The sequence below is a fragment of the Mustela nivalis genome, assembly GCF_964662115.1.
Source record: "Mustela nivalis genome assembly, chromosome: 19".
Lineage (NCBI taxonomy): Eukaryota > Metazoa > Chordata > Mammalia > Carnivora > Mustelidae > Mustela > Mustela nivalis.
Window position 1 is genome coordinate 33,670,939 of NC_139038.1, and position 26,211 is coordinate 33,697,149.

At 42.8% G+C, this 26,211-nt stretch overlaps 1 protein-coding gene and 1 long non-coding RNA gene across 24 annotated transcripts in view; one reads left to right on the forward strand and one right to left on the reverse strand.

Moving 5' to 3' along the window:
- RBFOX1 (RNA binding fox-1 homolog 1) overlaps window positions 1-26,211 on the reverse strand; it is a 1,569,090-nt gene that overhangs the window by 550,441 nt on the left and 992,438 nt on the right. The window lies entirely within an intron of this gene.
- LOC309854296 lies at window positions 22,058-26,033 on the forward strand. Its single transcript, XR_014306140.1, has 3 exons — window positions 22,058-22,197; window positions 24,833-24,980; window positions 25,600-26,033. It is a non-coding gene; the product is annotated as an uncharacterized lncRNA (long non-coding RNA).

Consider the following 26,211-nt stretch of genomic DNA (forward strand, 5'->3'; position numbering starts at 1 on the left):
GCACACTTGTCTACAGCCATCTACCGACCCGGCCGTGTCATTGCGGGCTCCCCGGCTGCCTGCCGCCTGCTGCAGCTGCTGCTGTCCATCCTGGTGCTGGGGCCGCCACTGCCTCCCCCTGCAGGCTCTCAGCCCGGGTGTGCACTGGGGGCTGGGAAGAAAAGGGGTTGGGGACAGGGGGGCAGGAGGTGGATGGTTGTGGGGGGGGTGGGCACTGAGGCTTCTGTGCCAATTCGGCAAATGAAAAACAAAACCAGACCCCACAACTAAACGCAGCAAATGGAAAGCCTCAAAAACACTTGCTAACCTTCCTAACCTACAGATGGAGATTTGGAGATTATACATATGCCCTCATTAGGAGACCAGATTTGGGGGTCTGTGTGTGTGTGTGTGTGTGTGTATTTTTTCTTCCTTCTCCATGATCCTTTGCAATTGCAGACCTGGGCAATTTTGCAGTGTGCATAAAACTTGATCATTTCGACAGGCTCTCCCTACAAAAATCCACAGGCTTGGATGTACAGTTAAGATTTCCTGAAATTATCCAAATTTTTTTTTCTTCCCTGAATCAATTCTCCTTTATTAGTTGTTCTTTTTAATCCATTTTAAATTGTATACTTTATCTTGAAAATTATCTCCATTACTGAAATACATCATGAGCAAGAGGATGGGGAATGCAATTTGCCCGGCATATTAATTGATGCAGTGCTCAATTATTGATATATGGATAAAGGAGGAATTAATATTAAAACACATCTCTTACTTTAGGGGAGAAGGGGAAAAATGATCTCTTGCTGGACTCTGAGAGTTGACCATTGGTTATCTATTTACATATCACACAGAGAAACTGCCTAACTGAGCCCCTGGTTGATTTCTAAAACTGCACAAGGCAAAATGTCACCTAAATAATTAAAATGCATTAGCTAAATTGTGGATTCGTCTGCAGCACCAGGCAGGTGGCAAGGCACCTGTTAAAATAGCCCATAGGTAGTCGCAGTAAGATGTATAATGGCCAAGCAGTTTGGGGAGAAGCAATGCCAAACCATGCCATTAAGCCAACAGTAACGAAGAGATCCCCGGAGCTGGTTACCTGCGAGTGGCAAGAAAATAACCACACAGCCACCGACTAGTAAAATCTCCATCGGGATGGACAGGAGAGTGGGCAGCTGTTCTGGTTGGCAGGGGACCTCCTGAGATACCGATCTTTCAGTGCTAAAAAAGGGCAGCCCCAGGCAAACCAGAAGAGCTGGTCACTCTACTCAGGAGAAGTACCAGACACACTTTGTTAAGAAAAATAGGGGATCCATCTTCCTTAGTATTTTTGATGATGGAGAACACCTCTATGCATGATCTCCACTAATTCTAGATTTGCACAGAGGACAGAAACGTGTCCTCCCTGATAGGAAAACTTGGGGGGAAAATATCTTTAAATATTTACATGCATGTGTTCATTTATTGATTCCACAGACATTCTACTGAACACCTGCTCTGTATCAATCTCTGTGTACGTACTTGGAATGCAGAGGTGGTGAGTGTGTGATGCAGATGTTTCAGATCTGTAGACAGCAAATAGCCTGAAGATGCATTTTGTTGAATCAATACATTTTTTAGGGTCGCATTTTCCATAAATATTTGCCTATATTTAAAAACCAGATTTCTAATGAAAAGCTGGGAGTGCAGTTTTTTTGGGAAATATTAGATGTGATCCAGCAACGTTAAGAGTGACATTTTCACAGAGACGACGATGGGCTCGTGATGCGTTCTCTGCAATCGACACCGCTCCCAAGTGTCCTTGAGATCAGATGTGACTGACTGGGCAAGTGGGTTTGCTGTTTTTCCTTATGGGCCTGGCCTTGGAAGCACCTAAGTTCATAAATGCCTCTTGATCTGATCTGGGATATAAGCGTGCATGCACACACAAACACAGACACACCCTCCATTTCAGATATGGACTTGATATAGAATGTTTACAATGAAATCTAATACTTACATTATCTTGAATGTTCCCTAATCTGAATTAAGAGATTGGTACATTATTGAGAAAAGATATAGATAGATAGATAGATAGATAGATAAGATAGATAGATGATAGATAGGAGAAAGTGAAAAAGAGGGAGGGAGAAGGAGAGAGAAGGACTAGATCATGGTGTGTGTATATTTTATACTCACTCTATGCTCATTTTCCACAATGAGAGTTACAGGGCACCTCTCTGTCCTACTACATTGGTAGAAACCTCATTTCACTTAGGGTGAGTAAGCTCCAGAGACCTGGTGGGCTCCAGTCCTTGAACCTCGACTTGCAAACATCTATCATCACCTCCAAAACGCCCTCACTTTCTCACATGGGCACTGAAGTCAGTTAGTTAGCCATTGCATGGAGCTCAAATTTCTACAGCTGGTTCCACTGAAATCTGCTATAGGAAACAATCAGTCTCTTCATGTAAGAGGTTAGTTGATTATGCAAATTCACACTATCTTTTTCCTCTTGAAGGTGTACACAACAGGATAATTTGTTCAAGTCTTCATATGTTTTTCTTCCATATTTTTCCCCCCGTCTTCCCTCTACCATCACTGACCCCAACTCCATTTCATGGGACAAGGCAATGCAAAGACATAAAAGTAGTATTTTTTTTCTTCCCATTAGTTAAGTCCAAGTCAAGTAATAATTTAAGTGACCCATTTGACCTTACACATTGTGTTTTATTTAGTTGTATCTGATCATCTTTAAACTTGAATTATGCCCTCCTAGTCACACAGTCCCCACAGGTCTTGATTGTATGATACCAGCTCTGCCTCATTCACTCACTTGTCTAAATTTTGTGGGTATGTGAATGACCTTGGGATCAGAAGCCCATGGGAGGTGTCAGAGCAGGAGACCTGAATGGTGAGTAGGAGAGAGAAGAGTGCCTTGGAGAGACAACTGGGTGGGGAGAAGGAGCTCTAAAGTTGGCGAACAAAGCAGACATCTCTACATCTTGAGAACAAGGTGGAAGCATGGTGCTCCCAGGCAGGCTGGACACCAAGGGCCAGGGGTTTCTAGCTTCACTCCGGAGCCACACTGATCAGATTGATAGAGAAATAACTGAGAAAACACCAAGCAAAAGAAACCACGGGCATTGGATAGCTGGTGTCGCTGTGGAAACCACTACACCTAATGGTGATCCATGACCCATTCCCAGTGCCTTCTTGGTAGGGCCGCCTGTACTTCCCAGACCTTTGCACATGCCTAGGAAAAGGGAGGACTATGAGATGGTTGAGAGTGAATACTTTGCCTGACGGAGATAGGATAGGAGACTAGACTTAAAATTAGGCTGATTCAAAATAAACAATGAAATAAGTTATTTATTGCCTATCTTAGTTAATGAACTGATTTATCATACAAGTTCAGAGAAAGGTAATCAGGAAATATGTCTGGCCATGCAGAAGTAGTTACACAGTCTAGAATTGGTAGCCTATAGTAAATCGGGAGATTGGTACCTATTATTTCTTGAGGTGTTTGTATTTCTTTTTTTTTCTTACATTTAATCTTCAGCTTCTGATAGCATAGAGGACTCCCCTGATTAGGTTTTCTCTCCCTCTTCTCAGCGTGCACCCATTCATGCTCCCACCTGCTTGAACATGTGGCCCCTCCGCAAGGAATGAGATTCACCCAAGATGGTGAAACATTTTATCACGGTGACACATGCAGGAGACAGCTGTTTCCCATAAATCAAGGTTGGGAGGTGTTACAATTCTTCTCCTCTGGAGTCCAGAGGTTAAACAGACGGAATGGAACATTCAGTGGGCTGCCCCCTCGGGGGGTGTCAGCAAATTATTTCTATGTTTGAAATTCTGCTCATAACCAAATTGATTATTCAATCAATTCCTCAAACCTTGTTCCTTGAAATGAGCAGACTGACATTTTCTATTTACTGCCACCCCCAAAACTTCCATTTTAAATCATTTTAATAACAAAGTAAACACACTCAGATATTCAATTCAAAACCAATTTTCCCCCATTTGCAACCTGGCTGGTAGGCCAGGAGCCGCTTTCACAGTGGATACATTTCAAGCTCCTCATTGTCATGCTCCAACGGGAATTATTTTTAAATAATCAATCCAGTTATCAATTATCAGCTAGACATCAAAATTAAGCAATTGCAAAGCAATGGCCTAAAACCAACACTGATTAAGCTGCTGGTGACCTCTCTGTGTATGTAAGTGTCTTCTAATTTGCTAGAGAGATCAAATACTGTTGTGGCACAGTAGATGATACAGCACAATCAGCACTGGACTTTCCATTTTGTGAAAGAAATTTTTCGTTAAAAACCTGAGCTACTAAACACTAAGCTGAATGTGAAAAATGACTTGAGAAACCCGACGTAATCAGTGCTGGGACCTTTAGTTAATATGGTTTTACGGTACCCTCGCTTGACACTATGTTCTGCAAGAATGGAAGACCTGAGTAGGTAGATCAATTCTGAGCTAGAAGTTCTCAATGTTGTAAAAGCTACAGTATCCAACCACAAGGATGATGTTCCACAAAATCCACAGAGCACTGGTACACCAGGCGATGGCTTCCAGAAAGGACCTTCGGCATCCCACCACAGAGACATATAACCACCACCGCCATTCACCACACACCAAAAGCTTAGGAAGAATCCAATCATTTCTTCTTCCCCTTAAAAACACATGGTTGTCCATATCCAAGCCTGATCTCTATGGCCACAGACGCAAAAGCAGATGCTTCCCCATCAGTGGAAGTTCCAGTAATGCTTACTACATTATCCTAAACTCTAGTGCCCTCAAGGACTATTTTAGGCCACCAAAAAGACTGACTTCAGCAGAAAGATGATGACACACAGGTTAATCAGTAAGGACAGTCCTATTCGTACAATCTCCAGGCAGGTAATTACTCAAATCATCCCCATTAATTAACCCAAGATCACCAGTACGATTTTTAAAATGTATTTACTGTGAAATATTTAACATATATAATTATTAGGAAATATGAACCATAATAAAGCCATCACTTAATTACCTAACTCCTCACTGGAGATACAGAACATGGGTGTAGTAAAGGGCTCAATATGCACCGAATCAATGAACAAATTAATTAATAAGTGCATATGCATTGCCCTTCTTATAAAAACGGTTGCTACTTCTGTTCTCGTAATTAGTGAGGAATGAGAGCTTTTATTTTTCCAGCACTGGAAATTAATTTCTCTAAAGCCAGGCACATCCTCCTCTGCCTTCCCCCTGAGGAACAGCCAACGTTACCCTGGCCAAGGTTTCGGATACAAACTGTGGCAAAAGAGTGGAAAATGTACCCACGTTCTGTCTCTGAATAGGGCCACTGTGGCTAGAGCCGGAGACTCTGGCAAGGCGGGGAGCAGCATAGAGCTGAGCCTTAGTCATCCCGGGGCGGAGTCTGGGTGTGGTGCCAAGAGCAAAGAGAAGCCACCAAGGGAATTCAGACAGAAAGTGACTTCAAACCAATGTCTCCTGGCTGCTGACAATGGATTGTGGCCCTGGGACCCAGTGAGAGGGGGAAGGCCAGTCAGGAGTTGGTTGCACTAAGCCTGGTGGGCTGGAGCGGGTGGGGAAGGGGAGGGATGAACTCCATGGTGTGATGAGCGTATCCTAACCCAAATGGTTCACGTGGCGGCCAATTCCAACATGTTGACATGCAGCTGGACAAGATCAAGTAGTGAGTGCACCCCCGAGAGAACAGGGACCAGGGTAAGAGGACATTGAAACAGCAAATCACAGAGGAATCTCGGAGTTGGCCGGAGAGCTTAAGTAACCAGAGAGACAATGATCTGCAAACTTTATAACAAACATGAAGGAGAAAAACACACATTTCCTAGGGACTACAGCTCTGTTAAATTTGTTCAATACAAACAGTCATTTCTCTGGCATTGAAATCATAGCGAAAGCAGTTCTGCTGGGATAAAGACAGGTTACTCATTACGAGGACTTGAGCGTCAGAAGAAGCTACAGGAGGATGGGCAAGGCATTGGCGGGGAATAATCTATTTATACCCATGTTCAACAAGCTGCCGAGATATTGGAGCGAGGACCTCTGCAACTGCTTGTCCAGCCTGCATGAAATTATCAGAGATCAATGCTACCGTTCTAGTGGTCTCCAGAATGAAATGGAAATGGAACATGTATTATATCTTCTTTACTTTTTGATGCACTGATAGAGTACACTGTGTGTTTTAACTGGAGCAGAATATACATAATATTAAATCTGTACTTTAACAACCTTAAGTGTACAGTTCAGCAGTGTTAAGTGCGTTCACACTGTTGAGCAAATATCATCTCCGTCCAACCACAGAACTTGTTCATCTTGCCAAACTGAAATTTTGTACCCATGAAACAGTATTTCCCCATCACCCTATCCCCGGAGCCCCTTGCCAACCACCATAAAGAACACTAACTCCATCCCATAAAGTGTGCTAATCTTAAGTGCACAGCCTCACACACACACACACACACACCCCACAGCCCTCCATACAACTACCGCCCAGATCAAGAGTCTGAACATACCAAGCCCCCCAGAAGTCTCCCTTCTGCCAAACTGGACCATGTTTATTTTTCTCTCTCATCCTGGTTCTCTCTCCGTCATAATGCAAAAGCCTTTATGAGGTCCTTATTCACTGTGGCATTTTATTTTTCTTTCTACAGAGGGAGAGAAACAGATGTGACACCTCCTGTATATTCTCCAAGAATTTACAACCTGACTTTGACAAGGAAGGACTCTGAGTTGCTGAGTGTCTCCTGTGCCTGGGGCTGGTGCTGGATGATGAAAGGTGGGGGTGCAAAGTAAGAAATCAGTTCTGCCCACGCAGATCTTCCTGCCTGACGTGGGTGTGTGTTGTTCTAACTGTGCCTACCCAGTGCCTCCCATGCTCCCTCTAGGAGAAGAACCCTCAGTGTGTCTGGCCCCATCAGGGCTGAGCCGGAAGTAGGAGTGGGCTGGTGATACCAGGCTTTTTGCCGGTGAACACAGGCAGCCCCCGCTGAGAGCAGTCAGTGAATCTGGCTCGAATCCTACATCTGGCCCTCCACGTTGGTACAATCTTGGGTTTGTTTAGGGAACTTAGCTGGACATTGGGGACAAAATGGGGGAGACAGTCCCCAAATCATGGAATTGTGGGGAGACGTAATAAGATACCGAATATGAGATCATGAGTCTGCCACACAGCAGGCTGTAAGCCTCTGCAAACTGCATTAGTTAATGTTAACACAAAAATCATTACTATTCTAATTTTTACATTAAAGCAGACAAAATAACGCCACGCTAGCCTGTGTGCTCCTTGAATACAAGAATGCCGTCTTAATAGTTCTCTGTTTCTAGTGTCTGACATATTATGGACCCTTAGTGAACATATGTTGGACATATAAACAAATAACGTAATTCCTACCCATCTCTATCCCTTATTTCTCCTTGCTCCTTTCTCAACATCTATATGGACTGGCTATCAACAAAGTAAACAACGTTATGGTTCAGAATTCTGATCACTCCTTGCCCTCTCCATGCTGTGGTCCCAGAAAGGGACCTGGAAGCTCTCTGGTACCCAGAGGGCTGAGTTCCCCAGCAAATGCTCGTGTTCCCCGAAGACCAATGAAAACGAAGTAGAGGACCGTGCAGGGCTCCCGTTACTGTGGCTGAGGAACCATGTGGCGTCGCGTACAAGAATGGAAATCTCCAACGATCAAGGGGTGAACTGTGTCTCCCAAGAAGATGCACCAAAGTCCTCTGCCCAGCATCTCAGAGTGTGACCTTATTTGGAAAGGAAGTGTTTACAGAGGTAATCAAGTTCAAATGGAGTTAGTAGGGTCAACCCTAAGCCAATATGACTGGTGTCCTCATAAAAAGGGGAAATGTGGACACAGAAACAGACACACTGACGGAAAACGATGTGAAGAAACCCAGAGAGAAGACGGCCATCTGACTGGAGTGTTACATCTCCAAGCCAAGGAACACCCCAAATTGGGGGCATACCCCAGAAACTAGAAGAGGCAAGGGAGGATTCTCCCCCTATGGCTGCCAGAGAGAACAAGGTCCTATAGACACTTTGACTTCAGACTTCTGGCTCCAAAAATGGGAGAGGACAAGTATCTGTTGTTTTAAGTGATACATTTTAGGTACTTCGTTAAGGCGGCCCTAGGAAACAAACAAACTAGCTCTTTCTGGGGTTCTGAGGCTCCTTGAATAAGAATGTCCATGTAGTCGGTTACGAACAGGAGAGAAAGCTATTTCACAGAGCCAAGCCATGCCTGGGTCAGGTCATCTCCTAAGGTGATTCCTGGAAAGACTCATGGACACCGTAAATCCCAGTCTAGCGGACGTTGGGGGCTTTGATAGCTCAGTAGTCCTTCCGCCTTCTTCTGCAAGGAATCTCTGGTTGTCGAAATCCCAAGAGTGTGAAGATGGAAAAGCAGGAACAGCAGAGTTACCAACCTTCCACAAGGCAAAGGGAAGGCGTGTCGAATAGTACAGGAAGGTACTGGCAGGGAAATCTCAAAGATGCCTGCCTGCATTAGGGCGGGTGGAGGGAACGCCACCGCCATGGGACCCAGAGTAAGCCAGAAAACACTACAGACCTCGCATTCACTTTCTCACGACTTGACTTAATGAGTTAAGGAAAGACTTCGGCTCCTCAATAAAAGCAGAATCTCAAGTTTCGTACAAGGGACGCAAAGTGGCTAATGGACTGGGAGAAATTGGTTGTAGCTGAAAGCGCATTTCAAAAGTACATTTTGTTTATATTAAAACCTCATTTGAGTATCAGTTCAAGGAAAAGCTGCTAACAGGGCAAGTTTAATATGACTAATACTCGCACAACCTCAGAACATTCCATTTCCATCCACCCAAGAGATATAATTTTAAAAGCATCTTAACGCCACTAATATGGTAAGATGCTACTAATACCATACGAATTATAACAAGAAGACACAAACACGATATTGAATATTTGCTGAGGAACTTAGTCGCAAATTTGATCCTGTACTAATATAATGATAGGTTGCAAATATTTGCATTGCACTGCACCATCTCCCCATTAGTCGGTGTTTATGATGTTACAAATGGCACAGTTATTCACAGATTAGTTAATCTTTGAGATCACGCACCCTCGATGCTAACAAATGCACCGGGGCTTTGCTGCCTACATGAACCTAAAATTCTCATTCGGCTTCCTTAAGAAAATTCATCATGTAAAACTCATTGTGTTTCGCAAAACAGCATTTACTTCGGTCAGTTAAACACAGGGATCAGCCATATATTTTGAAGCTACTGAGCTGACAGTACCTTGCCCTCCAACGCCAAGACTTCCCCTTCTGGGCGGCGTGAATGAGGACGAGCCTCACTAACGTGCTATGTGCGCTGCCACAATGCAGCTAGCTCGGAGGGATAATTTCCCCAGAGCTAAAACTCCACGGGCATTGGAGAGATTTCTGGGCAGAAAATTATAGGTGCATCAAGAGAAGTCTGTGCAAGGAAAACCTCTGGGGTCTTATCCACTGAATGGCCCTATTCCATGAAATCAGAGGGATGAGTGGCTCACCCCTCCCACCCACGCCTACTAGCAGTGCACACTCCCAAACTGCTCTAGAAATGCAGTGTTTGAAAATTGCTAGAATGTAAGCGTTTAAGGCAACAACCAGCAGCCTGTTCTCTGGTCTCAAGAGACGTGACACTACCAAAGATGTGCAGGAAACTATGTCATCATCCCCAGGGCTCACAAGAGCTATGCAGGTGGGCACGCTGACTAGGACACGGGAATGGGAATTCAAAGCGGTGAACGCATCCTCTGTATAAACTGTTACAAGTGATTATCCTGGTTGGCAATGAGAAAGTGGCGTTTAGAACTGTTTATTTCTTCTCTGGGTTGTTACTTCTACTGCAAGCATTTGAAGAAATTCAAATATTTGCAGGGGGTCACAAAGCTGATGCATTTCAGTGGGGCTGGAGGAGTATGTGACATAGGTTTTGCATATGAAACATATGAAAATATTCTACATTTCCACAAAGAAATTTGATATACTACATATTATTTATTCCTGCATGGCCCTGACTCTTCCTGGTCTTTTATTTTTCCATTTTAAACAAAGAGTTGAGTAAAAGCAATTTGTTTTTCTTTTTCCTTAGCTATCGATCAAGAAAAAAGAAGAAAACAGCACAATGTGAAAATAAATAGCAACTGGCAAAACTATAGTATGAACATTATCTAGATAAGCAAGTTATTCATTTTTTAAGATTTTATTTTATTTTTTAAAGATTTTATTTTTTACTACACCCAGCATGAGGCTTAAACTCACACCCTGAGATCAAGAGTCACATGGTCCACTGGCTGAGCTACCGAGATGCCCCAACAGTTACTTTCTATTGTTTCCATGTAGGAATATAAGCCCCAAATTTCTTAGATTTTTGTTTTTAAAAGAAATTTTTGGTCTTTTTTTAATGAGAATTAATTAATTAATTTATTTATTTTTAAAGATTTTATTTATTTATTTGACAGACAGAGATCACAAGTAGGCAGAGAGGCAAGCAGAGGAGAGAGAGGGGGAAGAAGGCTCCCTGCTGAGCAGAGAGCCCGATGCAGGGCTCGATCCCAGGACCCTGAGATCATGACCTGAACCAAAGGCAGAGGCTTAACCCACTGAGCCACCCAGGCACCCCAAGAATTTATTTATTTATTTGCTAGCACAAGTAGGCAGACCTGCAGGCAGAGGGAGAGGGAGAAGCAGGCTCCCCGCTGAGCAGAAACCCCAATGGGAGGCTTGCTCCCAGAACCCTGGGATTATGACCTGAGCCAAAGGCAGATGCCTAACTGACTGAGCCACCCAGGTGCTCCTAAATTTTTGGTCTTTTAAAGAGAAGTCACAAATTAGGATATTTGTATGAAACATTCAGATTTCTAAATATTGGCAATTATTCTATTTTTTGCAATCATTATGCATACTAAAGAATTGTCCCAAAGCAACATAACTGCCAAAGGTTTTCCACACATAACCCTTTACCAGCGTTCTCACTGGCAACCTGGCAGTGCTCTATAAGAAAGTGTGAACTAAAATTAGTAACTGTCAGCATTTAAAGATTTTGGTCATCACCAAGCAGTGAAGCACATTTACTTTTGATACGTCCAGGAGAGAGGTTATGTTAGAAACCGTTCCCACTATATAGCCAATCCCAACCACTAGTCCCTATCAATGCAGCGTCACTACTTACCCAGCAGAACAACTCTATCTGTGGTGAGACCAAGCCCAGAGTTGCAGCCCTGTTATTGATCTGCTTCCAATAATGTAGTAACTACATCCTGACTACCACAACTTGCCATAAGCTCCCTCTACATGTTTGAGAGTCCCCTTGCCTTTTTTTTCTCTTTTTTCTTTAACATGTTGACTTCCCCTTGATGCTGCTGTCCGTGAGTCTTTCTGCCCCTCCTTACTCTCCTCATTTCCAATTGCAGAAGTTTGTACAATGTTTCCCTGGGGCATGACTTTGTGAGCCTTAGTCACCTAGACCCAGATCCAGAGAGGAGATGTTGTACAATAGACAAATAGAGATCTTCTTTCCAAAAGCAGATGTCCCCTGTGGGTTCTTGGTTTTGAGTGGTTTCTTTATAATGTCCCTTGGCATGAGATTTGTTTGTAGTTAGACCGTTCATTTTTTCATATACTCTCAGGATTCTGGGTTGATGTTTCCACCAAATTTGGCAATTTTTTGGATGTTACTTCTTCAGGTATTTTTCTGTCTCATTTTCTGTGTCTCCTCTCCATTTCAAACACCAATTATACATATTTAAATGTTCAATATTTCCTACACATCTCAGAGGCTTTGTTTAATTCTTTTTCAATATATACTTTTTTCTTCTGTTTCTTAGTTCCACTTTTTTATCCTTTTGTCAAGTTTACCTATTTCTTTACTTAGCATTTCACAAACTTCTGTTTACACTTGAGGTAATATGTGTCTCACTTCTAGAATCTCAATTTAGTTATTGTTTAAAGTTTTCCTTTCACTACTGAGATTTCCCATCTATGAGTTTATTATGTCTACCTTTTTCTTTAAATTCTTCAACGGTAATAATAGTTATTTTTAAAACAACTTGTCCATAAATTCTAACATTTGATTCACTTGGTAGTCTCTTTCAAGTGACTATATTTTTTTCTTCTAATTAGTGACCAACAAACATTTTCTTAAAGGGCCAGAAAATAAATATTTTAGTTTTTGTGGGCTATTTGGTCTTTCCTAAAGTACTCAGCTCTGCCATTGCCACAGAAAACTAGCCCTTGCCATATGTAAATCGAAAGAATAGTTGTATTACAATGAAACTTGATTTACAAAAGAAGGTGGCTGTTCCACAGGCTGTAGTTAACCAATCCCTGCCCTGGATGACTGTTCACATTTTTTTTTTTTTCTTTTATACATGTCTAACATTGTTTGTTTGTTTTATGATGGGGATTTAATTGATCGATTTTAGTGGTTCTGAATTACGTTTTCTTCCCTTAAATGACAGTTGACTTTTATTCTAGAAGCACTTAAATAACTGATACATGCTATTAACCCTATCAGGCTAACTTCTGTGCTTGGTTATAGCAAGTCTACTTTGGACATATCCATAGTCCTAAAGCATGGGCTTTACTGTGGTGTAGGGAATGGCTCACATCTTCTAAAAAGGGCCAGATAATAAAACTTCTAGGCTTTGAAAGTGACATATGATCTCAGTCACATAGTTTTACTTTTTTTAACCCTTTAAAAACTTTAAAAAAATATTCTTAGATCATGAGCTATACAAAAACAGTCCACAGGCCAGATTTGACTTGTGAGGTGTAGTCTTCTGATCCCTGCTCTAAGACATTGTGTGATCTTTCTAGTCTTGACTGAATGCCCACAACATTCAGTATCTCCCTCTGGACCTCACATCATGGTCTTTCCTTTCTACTAAGACCCATGCAGCCTGGCCCTGCATGTACCAGGGCATGGAGACTTGTGCCTCCTACAAAGCCCTCTCCAGGGTACCTGGGTGGCTCAGTGGGTTAAAGCCTCTGCCTTTGGTTCAGGTCATGATCCCAGAGTCCTGGGATCGAGCCCCGCATCGGGTTCTCTGCTCAGCAGGGAGCCTGCTTTTTCCTCTCTCTCTCTGCCTGCTTCTCTGCCTACTTGTGATCTCTGTCTGTCAAATAAATAAATAAAATCTTTAAAACAAAAACAAAAACAAAAAGCCCTCTCCAGTGCCCTGCTCCACAAATTCCAGCCCCCTTACCTTCCCCAACTCTTATACTCTGCCTCTTCAGTTCAACGAAACTTCTGCTGTCCACTTGGGCTCCACTTCCTTGCAGCTACGGGTGAGGCTTTTCCCACAGGCACAGAGCTGGGTGAAGCATCACTTTCATTTCACACACCTCTCATTCTCTCAAGGATCATAACTCTATGCTTGCTAGTGCCCAATGTACGAAAATTGTGTTTTACATTTTGCCAGTTGTAAAGTTTTTTATGGAAAAAAAAAATTGTTCTATGGCTGAAAGTAAAGGCTCCCCTGATCCATTCTGATATCTAGATCTAGAGCAGCTCTCTGGGATGTAGGTTATCAGTTGGGTCAAATTGTGTCATTGGTGCCTATGCTGTTTCCTTTCAGTGTGCTTAAAAAAAAAGTAATATTCATCTAGTATTTTCAGACATTTATTTAGTTCTTCTATGGTTATAGGCATTAGAGAACAGAGCAACGAACAAGATGAAAATTGTCCCAGCTCTAGTGGATTTTAGTATAAAGGAAGGGGGAAGGTAGAAGAGGGAGACCATAAAGAAATACGAAGTAAATAAACTAGGTAATCACAGATTGTGGGTAAGTGTAATGAAGGTGATAAGCGTGGTGACAAAATAAAAATTATGAGGGGCATTAACTATGTCTTGAAAGGTCATCCTGGCCCAGAAGAGTGAATGGAATATTGAGTAATTACAATTTATTGTCCAAACGAGACTTTATTGGAAAGAATGTAAGTGTTATTCATAATTACACAAAGACAACAGTTGAACTGTGACTGTTTCAGGCAACCCAGGATACGTGTCCACCGTGAAAGGAAACAAGAACTGGAAAACAAGTAAAATTTTGGAAAGTTCTCAGGGTAATCACAAACAGAGATCACGGTGGCCTCAACTGTATGTGCGAGAATGGATTTGAAGAGGAATTGACAGATTTGAGAGATATGACAGATCTCAAATCTGGAGGTGAAGAAGGTGCAGGAGTCACAGGTAACACCCTGGTTTCTGGCCCCAGCAAATGAAATGGGAGCTGTTACAAAGAGACAGAACAAGCAAGGAAGACCAGACTAATGGGTGTGCGTGAAGGGGAGAGATGATGTGTATGGATTTAGGTATATTGAGGTTAAGATGCTTAAGTAGTTTTTAAATTGAAAAATACATTAGCCTTTTGGGTATTGAGATCTGGAGAGCTCAAACAAGATTACAAAGTTGAGGGAGAAAAATCTCCTTTTTAAGAGACCTTTCACAGTACCTGTAGCTAGGAAGGACTAAGCCCTCATGATATCTCATTTCCTATCTACCAAACGGCATTTTCTTCTACCTTGCATCATTACCTACGTCTGTCTACATTTCACACCTAGCAGACTGCATAGCTCTTAAAGGCAAGATGTTTTCCTTTAAGACAAGATAGCTATACTTATTTTGCCTTAAAGAGAAGATACCTATTTTCCTGGTATATAGTAGATGCTCAATACAAAGTTTTATAATAACATCATCTATGACTCCAAAGAATGAACACTTCTCAAGATGGAAGCTTTAGATTTGCTTGTAAAGAACCGATGATATATTAAACCAGATGAGATTCGCATTTATCACTCTTGGCGAAAAGATGTGCTGATGAAGGACCATCCTGTTTATCAGGAATTCATTTTCCTTAATGGAAAATGTTGCCCGAGGAAAAAATCGACAGCATGCCACTCTGGGCAAACTGTGCACACTAAGGGTTTCCAAATTCCGAGCCGAGTCCTGCTCACTGGTTCACGATAACGTCCCTCCCCTTCCCCCACCAAACATCATCTTCCTGGCTCTGGTTTCTGTCGACCTTAATCACTGGATGTCTATATAGTTAGGCACCGATTTCCCAATCTGCACGACCTGAGGTGGGGGGCGGTGGTGTGTGGAAATGGCTAAACCTCAAATCTTTAGTTTGAGGCATCTTTGGGGAAATATTCTGGGCATGAAGCTCTTGGCTATTTAGAAAATTATGTTTCCTAGGGCTGTGCTCCCAAATCACTTTATGCAAAGGGAGATAGCTCTGCTTTGGAATATTTAGGTGCAAATAAGCAAAACCAGGTTAATCAAAACCACTTAAACATTAACTCTGCTATCTTGAAAAGCATCCTATGTTTAATTCAGACATCTATAAAAAAAAGCCTTTGGCTTAAATACGTCAAACCATATATGCAATCAAGATCAAGTGTATACAACCACTGAAAATAACTCTATAAAAATTGCCAAAAATATTTAAATTCCTAAGTTGTTATCAGAAGATTACTCTGTGAGTGTGCATATCTGTGCACACATGTGCTGTATTGTGGGAAGACCAGCTTTCAGAAATCACGACCCTGTGCTTTCTACCCAGGAAGGTTTCTATATTCTTTTTTTTTTTTTTAAGATTTTATTTATTTATTTGACAGAGAAATCACAAGTAGGCAGAGAGGCAGGCAGAGAGAGAGAGAGAGGAGGAAGCAGGCTTCCTGCTGAGCAGAGAGCCCGATGCGGGGCTCAATCCCAGGACCCTGAGATCATGACCTGAGCCGAAGGCAGCGGCTTTAACCCACTGAGCCACTCAGGTGCCCCAGGTTTCTATACTCTTAAAAGCAACCTAGAGGTTTCTGTACTCTTAAAAGCAACCTCTAATTTGCTCTGGAGCAAATATAAATGTCCACATCGTAGCAGCAAACGCACTGGCCTCTTCACAAGTGAGCAAGACATTGTCCTGTCAACATCAAATGCCCCAATTACCCTGTCAGATCAACACAAGTTTTCCAACTTTTGGGAAATGCAATAGGAGGGAAAGATCAAGCTGCAGCTCCTTTCAAATCTATTCAATAATCCATGACTGCCCTCCAGAACAGGAGTGATGTATTATAAAAGAGAAGAAAAAGATGGGTGTGGGGCGAAAGAATGATCATGTAAGGGCCAGACTGATGGGAAATCTACTACTCAGAATGACTTGCTGGATGGAATCATTAAGCTATGGTGTCGCTCAGTATGGTGGTGGTAATCCTGCAGTATGGATCCACCAAAATGGGGTAAAATTCAAGTGCAAACACTGTGTTTGGGAGATGATCTAAGGAAGCACCAGTAGAGGAATAAGTGAGGGAGATGTGGAATGAAGAAAGACAATAAGGAAAGGCATCTTAACAGGCAAGTGACCGCTATGGGAAACCAGCACTTAATCCCATAGTTGTGGAGTTCTAGGCAGTGATCAATAATACATCTCAGAGTTACGCTACCCTAGGGGTGAGGAAGTTGGGGTACTAACCCATCAAATCCCTGTCCCTCCTGAGTGGAGTGCCTCTTCCAAGTTTGGGGGTTGCCTTGTGCATGAAAACAGCTCCTATAATGAGGTTTGTCGGCGTTTTCAGGAAGCTATCTTTGGCACATGGAGGTGAGTGATGAGAAGAAATGTCAGTGCTCAGAAAGGACCTGTGATAGGCATCCCAGGAGTCTTTAGAATCCTTGATTTACTCATTTATTCATTTGTTTCATTCAACACTTAGGTAACACCCATAAGTGATTATTGTTCAATTATTTGCATTTTCTTTACCTACTTTATATAATTTGTGAGTAGAAATCAACAGAAGAGGGGCACCTGGGTGGCTCAGTGGGTTCGGACCTCTGTCTTCAGCTTGGGTCGTGGTCCCGGGGTCTTGGCATCGAGCCCCACATCAGGCTCTCTGCTCAGCAGGGAGTCTGCTTCCTCCTCTCTCTCTACCTGCCTCTCTGCCTACTTGTGATCTCTGTCTGTCAAATAAATAAAAAAACAAAACCATAAAAAAAAAAAAAGAAATCAATGGAATAAGTAAATAATAAAAAATATCAAAGGGCCAGTGCTCTTAAAAACAGACATTCCTGTAGTACTTCATTTGTCACTCCCGGACTTAAGTAGGAAAGAACCAAATGCCAATAGGAAATGTGGAAGAAGAAGCTCAAGAGGTAGGCATGGGTGTGCCACAGGCTATCTTGGGTGGCCTTCAATGGTGGTTCTGGTTGCTCTGGCCTCTCACTTTAGAAATTCTGCATGGAAATGGAAGTGGCTAATCCCAGATCACAGAGTAAAGTAGAGTAGGGATGGTATATAAAAATAGTGTAACGGGATTTTGGACTACATGATCTTTGCTTACTGGTGTTAGACTTAAGGATGTTATGTTACATGGCAAATGGGATTTTGCAGATGGCATTAAGATTATGGGCCTTAAGATAGGGAGATAATCCTGGATTATCTGGATGGACCCAGTATAATCACATGAATCCTTAAAAGCATAACAGGGATCAGTCAGAGAGATACAATAGAAGAAGAGGCAGGAGAGATTCAAGCCATGAGAAGGACTTACTCTGCCATAGTTGGCTTTGAAGATGGAGGAAAGGGCTATGAGCTAAGTAACATGGCAGGCTCCAGAAGCTGGAAATGTCCTTTGGCTCATGGACACGAAGGAAATGGAGACCTCAGTTATACAACTATAGAGAATTGAATTCTACCAATAATCAGAATGAACAAAGAAATAAATTCCCCCCTAGAGCCTCCAGAACATAGTCTAAACAGCACCCTGACTTTGGCCCAATGAGACTCATGCTGGAATTCCAACCTAAAGAAGTGCAAAATAATACATCTGTGTTGTGTAAATTACTTTTATGGCAATTTATTTAGGACAGCAATAGAAAACTAATACAAATAGATTTTAACACAAGAAAAAGCTCTGATCTGCTCATTGTGGCTACCTAGAAAAGCTCTGTTTAAGTTTACAAGGTCACTCTCTGGGTCGAATGGAAAGGAGCCCTTGATCAGTTGATGGGCCAGTCTCAAAAGATGGGGATGGCTAAGTGTGGACACATGAACTCCACCTTTGCCATGACTGGTATAGATTCTCTCTGCGTTTCTTACCTAACAGAAATTTATTTTCTCAGAATTCTGGAAGCTTTAAGTCTGAGATGAGGGTATCAGCAGGGATGGGTTCTTCTGAGGCATCTTCTCTTCACTTGAAGATAGCCATCTTCCCCTGTTTTCATATGGTCTTCCCTTTGTGGGTTTGTCCCTTGATCTCCTCGTCTTATAGAAACACCAGTCATGCTGGATTATGGCCTCTCTTAAGATCTCATTTTATTTTATTTACATCTTTAAAGCCCCTATTTCCAAATAACTCTGAGATACTGAGAGTTAGGACTTCAGTGTGTGAAGTTTGGGAGACACATCTTAAGCCATAAAACCATGATAATTCAGTGTCTCTAGGGTGAGTCTAGGACATCAAAATGTTTTACTGACTAGGTTTGAGGAGATGGTACCTTCTATAAAGACTACAGGTGGCCTTTGGAGATTCCTTTGAGAAGCATTAACTAACTGATGTGTGATCATCTCATTTTGACCCTCCTTTGTTTGTAAGGATCTGACTGACTGAAAGCAGACCTTCTGACTTGTGCAGAGAAGGAAAGGGCTACGATTACCCTGAAACATAAGTCTCATTCCCCATGCCTCCCAGGCTCATAAGGACTCGAGGAAATGAGCAGATGTTGGTAAAACAGCTAGCTCTGTGTGTGGCATAAACCTATAGTTTCTTTGCTTTGCTCTGCCAGTACTAAAATGGTGGTGCCAACCCACAAAGGCGACCAGGGGAGTATTCTGGGAAATGATACTAGAGTTGGCTTTTAGCAAGCCGTTAACCAAACGCTTGGCTCTGCAGTTCTCCCAAGTTTAGTGTATTTCCCCAGCGTATCGGTAAGGGTTCTTTGATCACAGGCAAAAGGAATGGGCTCTGACTAACATCAGCAGAAAAAGAGATCACTCAAAGGCTATGAAATAACCCAAGGGAGGGGTGGGTAGCCAGGCTTACACGATAAACAGAGGAGTCAGTGTGGATCAGAGGTCCTGCCCAAGGAATTACTGCCTCCCCCAGTCTCACCAGGACCTCACCGACATCACCGGTGAAATGAATCAACTCCAGCTTTCTACTGTATCTGTTTGTCTACTGTGTGTCACTCCACTTAACATCTGCTACCTCCATTTATATAGTGAAACCCTAATACTCACTGTGATGATATTAACAAGTGGGGCCTTTGGTGGTGATTAGGTCATGAGGGTGGAGCCCCCATGAATGGGGTTAGTGCCCTTACGAGAGAGACTACACAGAGCCCCTCACCCATCCCACCATGTGAGGACACAGCCAGGAGTCTGTGACCCAGAAGAGGGCCCTCGCCTGACCGCACTGGCACCCTGATCTTGGACTTCCAGCCTCCAGGACCATGAGAAGGAAGTTCCATTGTTTATAAGCCTCCCAGTCTGTGGTGTTTTGTTAGAGCACCCCAAATGGACTAAGAGAACATACAAAGTCATAGGAGAGAGAATCCAATTGGCCTGCATTCGCGATATCTGTAGACCTTGGCTTGATTCCTTGCGTCTCCAAAACTGAACAGATGAGCAAAGAAAATTAACCCCAGAAGGACAATGGAGCACTGGCAACCTAGGGGTAGGAATGTTTGCTGACTCTGACAACAGACAAACACATGCCCATTGCACGTACTATTTACCTGCATGTGTGCACAGCCAACATGCTGGTTCCCTCGCAGGCTGAACAAAGTTGGGAGAGATATTGCTGTCTCAGTCAAACTTACCTTCTTCTGCCCCCAAGTAAAAGAAACTACAGAAGACTTATTTATCTGCTTCTTGGTCCATTCCCCTTCCCTACCAAGGGTATCTTATTTTTCCTGTAATGATATTTAGATCTCAGAAGAGCAGAGGAGCAAGGCAAGCCCTCGCTGAGGCATCAGTCATAGGAATGAGGAGCGGCTATGACAAATTGAAATGTCAGCATTATTAGCAAGTTTGCTTGAAGCTGTTTGATACCGATTTAATGATGAAGCAAGAAATGGGGCAGATTTGCCCTGGAAAGGGGATGATAACTAGGAATAATGGGCTAAAATTAAAGAGAATGAATATTAGACCAAGTGTCCTAAATGTGATAACTTTGGAGTCTTCCCCAAAGAACATGCCGAAATGCCTGGGGGCGGGGGGACTCAAATGAGGGCAGATATTCAACATGCATGTGAATTATAGGATTTTTCACCAAAGACACAGGGGGGTGGTCACCTGCAAACTTCCTTATTTACCCATGTCTCACAGCATGGCTGGGGAATTCGAAATCTGTCACTAGTTGGCTGACTTCGTGATCCATTCCCCTTCATGCTTATCAATTAAAGACCTTGCATATACTGGGGAGCATGGGAGATCTGTAAGGAAGAGTGTGGGATGCAAGGTCTTGTGAAGACAGTGCATCTTTTAAAAACTTAAGCATTTATAACTTTTTCATTTAGTAGGTGAGCTACTGCTAGAGATTCTTGTAGTGCTCTGAGTTTCTGCAATTTTTACAAGCAGAGAGTCTGCTTTGGGATAAACTCCCTTTGGTGGGAGAAAATCACTAAAACGAGACCATTACTTACGTAAGATTAGAGAAAGTATTGATTAGGTTTTTTTCATGTGTGTGCACACACATGGACATATGTGGGGAACTTCTAAGAAACTGGGTAGGGCCACTCACTGATGGTGGGGATCTAAGTACCCTGAGGGTCCCCCTTTCCAAGTCTCTATGCATACTAGACTTCTGTTACCCCCTGAGCATTCAGCAAATCTTTGCTCATCACTGAAGTCTGACTTTAGCTGAGTACTTGGGATGTTAATATGGAGGACAACGTTCATGCTTCCAGAGAACTCGTTCTGAAGACAAAATAATCCAGACGCGCAAGTTACTAGACATTTGTTTGGAAAAGAGAGTATTCTGAAGCAGCTGAACAACAGTGTGCAGAGGACGGGCACCAGAATGTACTTGTGGAAAAGGTTACCCTCACTGGGGAGTTACCGAAATTATTTGTTGAGGGATCCTGGGAAAAAGGATAAATTTATTCTTCCATTCTAGACTGAGGGGATTTGGGGATTTGAGCCATTAGGGTTGGCACATAAAAATAAGTCTACTTTACTTTATATTTCAAGCCCTGGGTCAGTTATCCATACTTCAGAATCATCTCATTTGGGATGGGAATAGGTAGTTTGTTGAAAGCCTATTAAAACAAGAAATCACTTTTAAAATGATACATAGGTCTCTTCAATATTTTGTTTAATGTAAAATATATTAGTGTGCTTCACTCTGTTGATCTTTGACGTGAATCTGAGGTGTCTTCTTTGAGTGCTTTCTGTTGACTGAAATTTCTCATTATCAGTCCCAGAGAAATCCTCATCCACATTTCATAGTCTCCAGGAAGGGTCAGCCAAATATGGACCAGGAGCCAAGTCTGGCCCACCACTTATTCTTATAAATAAAGTTTTATTGGAAGACAGCCCCACTTATTCATTGTGTTTGTACCTGCCTTAATGCTATAATTCAATGTTAAATGGTTGCAATAGAGACCATATGGCCCATGAAGCCTCAAGTAGCCATTATCTGGTCCTTTACAGGAAAAGTTTGCTTTACAGGAAAAGTCTGAAATATACTCCCAGTTCTGGTTTTGTTTAAAGTGAGGTAAACATTTCAAGACACGCTGGAAAGATTCTGACTGCAGAATCTGTCCAAATTTCTGAGGGTTCTTTTTCCACTAACATTTTACAGTCCTCTCACAGCTAATCAAAGTAATTATTGAGGCTTGCTCTCACAGAATGTTTCCAAAGCATTAACTTAGTTTTCATAGAAACAGCTCTTTTTCTTACTGCACTCATTTTTCATCAGTTTACACAATATTCCACTAAATAATGTAATTACAATAACAAGTGCAGCTGGCAGAAGCAGGTCTGGGAATAAATACAACTGACTCTTGGCAAGCAGACACCTCGATGAGCAGAGAGAAAGGTAAGATTGTACAAAACAACTACTTCACAGGATGTCATCGGCATGGATCAGTATGTTTTATAAAGGGACTGGACAGGAAGTGTTAATTTGGGAAGTTTGATAAGTAGACGTCAATCAGGTAAGCTGCTTCTATCCATGTGCTTTTATATAACATCCTCATTTCAGGCATTTGTCAGTTTCACATGTTCAATTTTGCCATGGTTATTTGACAAAACCTTACCTTCTCTGCTAGGCTGTAAGGCACAGTAACACAGGTGTGTGTAGATTTTGGTTTATCTCCACTACCTAGCACTGTGTTTGGCATAAGGTTCGCGGTCAAAAAATATTTCTTGAATAAGTAACGGAATGGAAGCAGGCGCTTTGTCGTCTAAAAATCATGAATGCTATGAGGTTTCATCAAGCCTTGGGGCGGGGGGGTTATGTTCCCTTCCCTGTTGCTTCAGCAGCCCCTAAGGATGGGTCGGACTTTAGGAGGGGGTGGGGGCAGGGAGGTAAGGGGAAAGGTGTCTCTGATGCTGATAGCTCACTTCCAAGGCAGCCGGGAAGTTTCATTATCTGATGCCTGAATGAAGGCAATGGGTTTAAGCCAAGATGATCATTAGCAATTTGCATTCTGCAATCCACATCACTCTTGTATCTAGCAGAAATGAGAAACTTGCTTCTAACTGGCAAATTAAATATTGATAATGCAGATCTGCTCGACACCATCTTTCACAAGGTTGGCACTGCAATTTCAATGTTTCTAAAACTTCGGTCATTTGCATTCCAACGTCACAATTTTTGTCATAACTGCAGGCATTGTGTAACATTATGTCGTTAATATCTGTCTTTCAAGCAGCTCATTTTTAACCTAAATAGATGTGTTTGCCAAGGAAACTTTGTGTTGCCACTGTAATTGGAAAACCAATATCAGCAGTCATAAATAAGAGTTAATGGGAAGAAAATAAACCTATTGATATCTAACAATTATTAAGAACCTCTTCCACATGAGACAATGTTCTAAGATCCTCATCTGCATGTGTAACTTTAATCTGTGTTTGCAGGGGCACACACATACACAGATAGAAGACTTATGAAATAGGCAATTATCTCCATTATCCAGAGGAGGCATTCAAGGTACAGAGAATTTCAGTAACCTGCACAAGTAGTAAATTACAGCCTAGATTTTCATCTCAGCAGGGCCTAGCTCCAGGCCCCTCATTCTTAACCACTATATTTTGCAAACAATGTTTTTAAAGTCTAGATAGATGTTTTGGCTGCTGCAGGCTCCAAGCCTGAGGCACACACTCCCTTTCTGTTAAAAACAGGGCTTAGGACCAGGGAGAGACTTGTCAAAGACAGTGTAGTTGCAACTGAGAGTTTCTCATTGTCACAAAAAGGACTGAGAGAGAAGTGAGAAAGGAATCACTTTCTGAGTAGTTCCCCCTTTTCTTACTGACTAGATGGTCATCACCTGAAATCTGTGAGGACCCCACAGAGGGTAGGTGTCTTGCCCTTTGCAAAATGCTGAGCTGGACCCTGGGTGTAACACAGCGATTCCCCAGGATCCTCTGCCTGCCACTGATCGCCAGGTTTGGAGGGTGCAGCACACCTCCTTGGGGATATTTACGCTGGCGATGACTTTCTCCTTGATGTTCAGGTCTCCCCAGTAGTTGGCCCTGGGCAATGCGGTTTATTTGTCCTGCTTCTCCAGATACCTCCAATCGGACCAGAATGAACCGCTGAGCTAGACTGGGCCAATCAGAAGGCTTTTCCAGGAATGTATAATCAGGAGGCATTAACAGCCCCTAAACTTGCAGGAACCTACAGCATATATCTTAGGGGCTGAAAGGTGCCATAAGCTTAAAAAACGGAGAGATCCTTTTCTCAAAAGAAAATTCCAGAGAGGGCCCACCAGCAGAAATCAAGATGAGGAAGGAGAGAGAAGTGACTGAGTTCTGACAGCTTTCTGATGCTAAGCTCCCCGGGAGGCCTGGTTTGTATGCCTTTTCTGTGTGGGCTAACCTGAATCATTCCTTATTATTTGCTTATCTAAGTGAGAGGCACTTTTCTTCTATGGAACCTGTCCTTTGAGGGTTTTGTTTGTTTGTTTTTAATGTCGGGGTTTGACTGGGATTGGATATACTCTGGATATCTGTATTCTCTGCCTGGCATTGCTAGTAGGACAGGAATGAGAGAATCATTGGGAAGACTACTATATTGACAACAGCGAAGATTGCTCATTAAGAGGCATACATTTTTTCTGAACTGTTTCACGTAAGTTATCTCATCTGATCAACAATCCGGAGAGAAAGAATCCTGATCTTATACACAGGGAAACTGAAGCTTTAAAAAAAAAGTAGGGCAGATTCAGATCTGAGATATGAACCTAAGTCAATATCCCTACAGCTCCTGACCACCCCTCACCACCCCTCATGCCATGCTGACCCCCATGGTATCCATCTGCCATATTGCTGATAAAGATTTTGGTCTGTGAACAGATACAGACCCACGCAGGAGCCAAGCCTTTGCCTGGTTCATAGGATTCTTATCAAACATGTTGAACAGTCTCCAAGCCAATGTCAGATGCTCATAGCACAAAAGATCCCTCTGTAACCAGATATTTTATGTGAATGCTAACAACCGTGGGCATTCGTTCACTTACCCTGTGACCACACCGTCTTTCCAGTTTGTAGGTCACTGAGGGAGACAAAGGTCTACTAAAGTCACATAATTTCTCTCTCCCTTATTTTTCTCTCCACTCGTCATTCCAGATGCCAGAAAAGTAAATGTTGGTGGCTGGATTATGGTACCTGCACCACAAGTGTGACCCAACCTGTTGGCGTCATTCACCAGTGATGCGCGGACAAGGTGGGAAGTGCAGCCCCTGGAGTCAGGAGCTCTTAACGCACAGATCCCATGGTGAGCACTGGTGGATCGACTCCCCAGCAGAACCCAGTGGCAATCTGAAATGCAAGCCCAGAAGAAGGTTCAGCCAAAACGTGGGATGGAGGGATAAACGGGTTTTCCGATCTGTAGTTTGCTCACTGGGAACATGAGTTCCGTCTGAGAAGGGCAGATGAGGGGTCAGGAGGAACAGAATGAGGCTCTTCTCTTGGGAAGAGCAGGGACCAGGAGGCTCACGGACAGTATCTCTGGGGCTGAGCTGGGTGCTGGCGTGAATGCACCGGCAGAACCTGATGCTGAGGGGAAATGAATAAAGACTGCATCTGGGCTCGTTCCAAAGAACGTAAGGCAAAATATAAAGGGAGGGCCTAGTCGGGTAGAAGAGGCAGAATGGGGAGATGTGATCCGTGAGAAGTCGGCAGAGAAAGCATCTACGAAATTCCATGGGCCAGAGTTCGGGCGCTTCCTGAGGCTTTAGATGTGGCTCCATGTGTGTGGGATGAAAGGGAGCCCTGGGAGGAGCTGGCAGGAAGCAACACCATGAGGGACAGACAGGGCCCATGCCAATTCCTTTTGGGGCAGACTCTGCCGGGTAATTCCACCAAAGAGATCCACAAATCCTGTTTCCAATCAGGTGACAATGGGCCTGTCCCCTGGGATGACTCATGGCTGTTAGAGCCAATCACTGAGATCCCAGGACAGTAGGAGTGACTGGCATAGCGACTGGCAGATGCAGTGAAAGAGAACATCCACAGAGGCGGCTTCCCAGAATGGTTTTCCTCCAACTGAATGCAAGAGCTATGAGGAAAAACCTCCTCGTCCCCTACTTCCCAATGAGAATGTCATGGGAGGAAGGGACGCTTGTCCTTCATCTTGGAAGAAGCAGAGAAAGGCCAAGAGAAGTCCAGAGACTCCAAACAACTGTGCTAACACCGGAAGTCCACCGAGTCAGCCCTGGCATTGGGAAATGATGAAATGTTTTTATACTTTAAATAATGCATTGCTTTTCTGTATTTATAGACTATGACATCCTAGGTGGGGAAAAAAATTAAAAACTGATATGATTTTTAGGAGTGTTTCTCAGAGTGTATTCTGCATCCAAAAATGTTCTGTGATCAGATGATTTTACAAAACACTGCATATTATTTCCACTTTCCTGTACTTCACTTTTGCATATTAAAGGCTCTGAGAAGTCCTGCAGATATCTAAAAAAAAAAAATTGCCTTTCTTCAACTTTTAAAAAAAT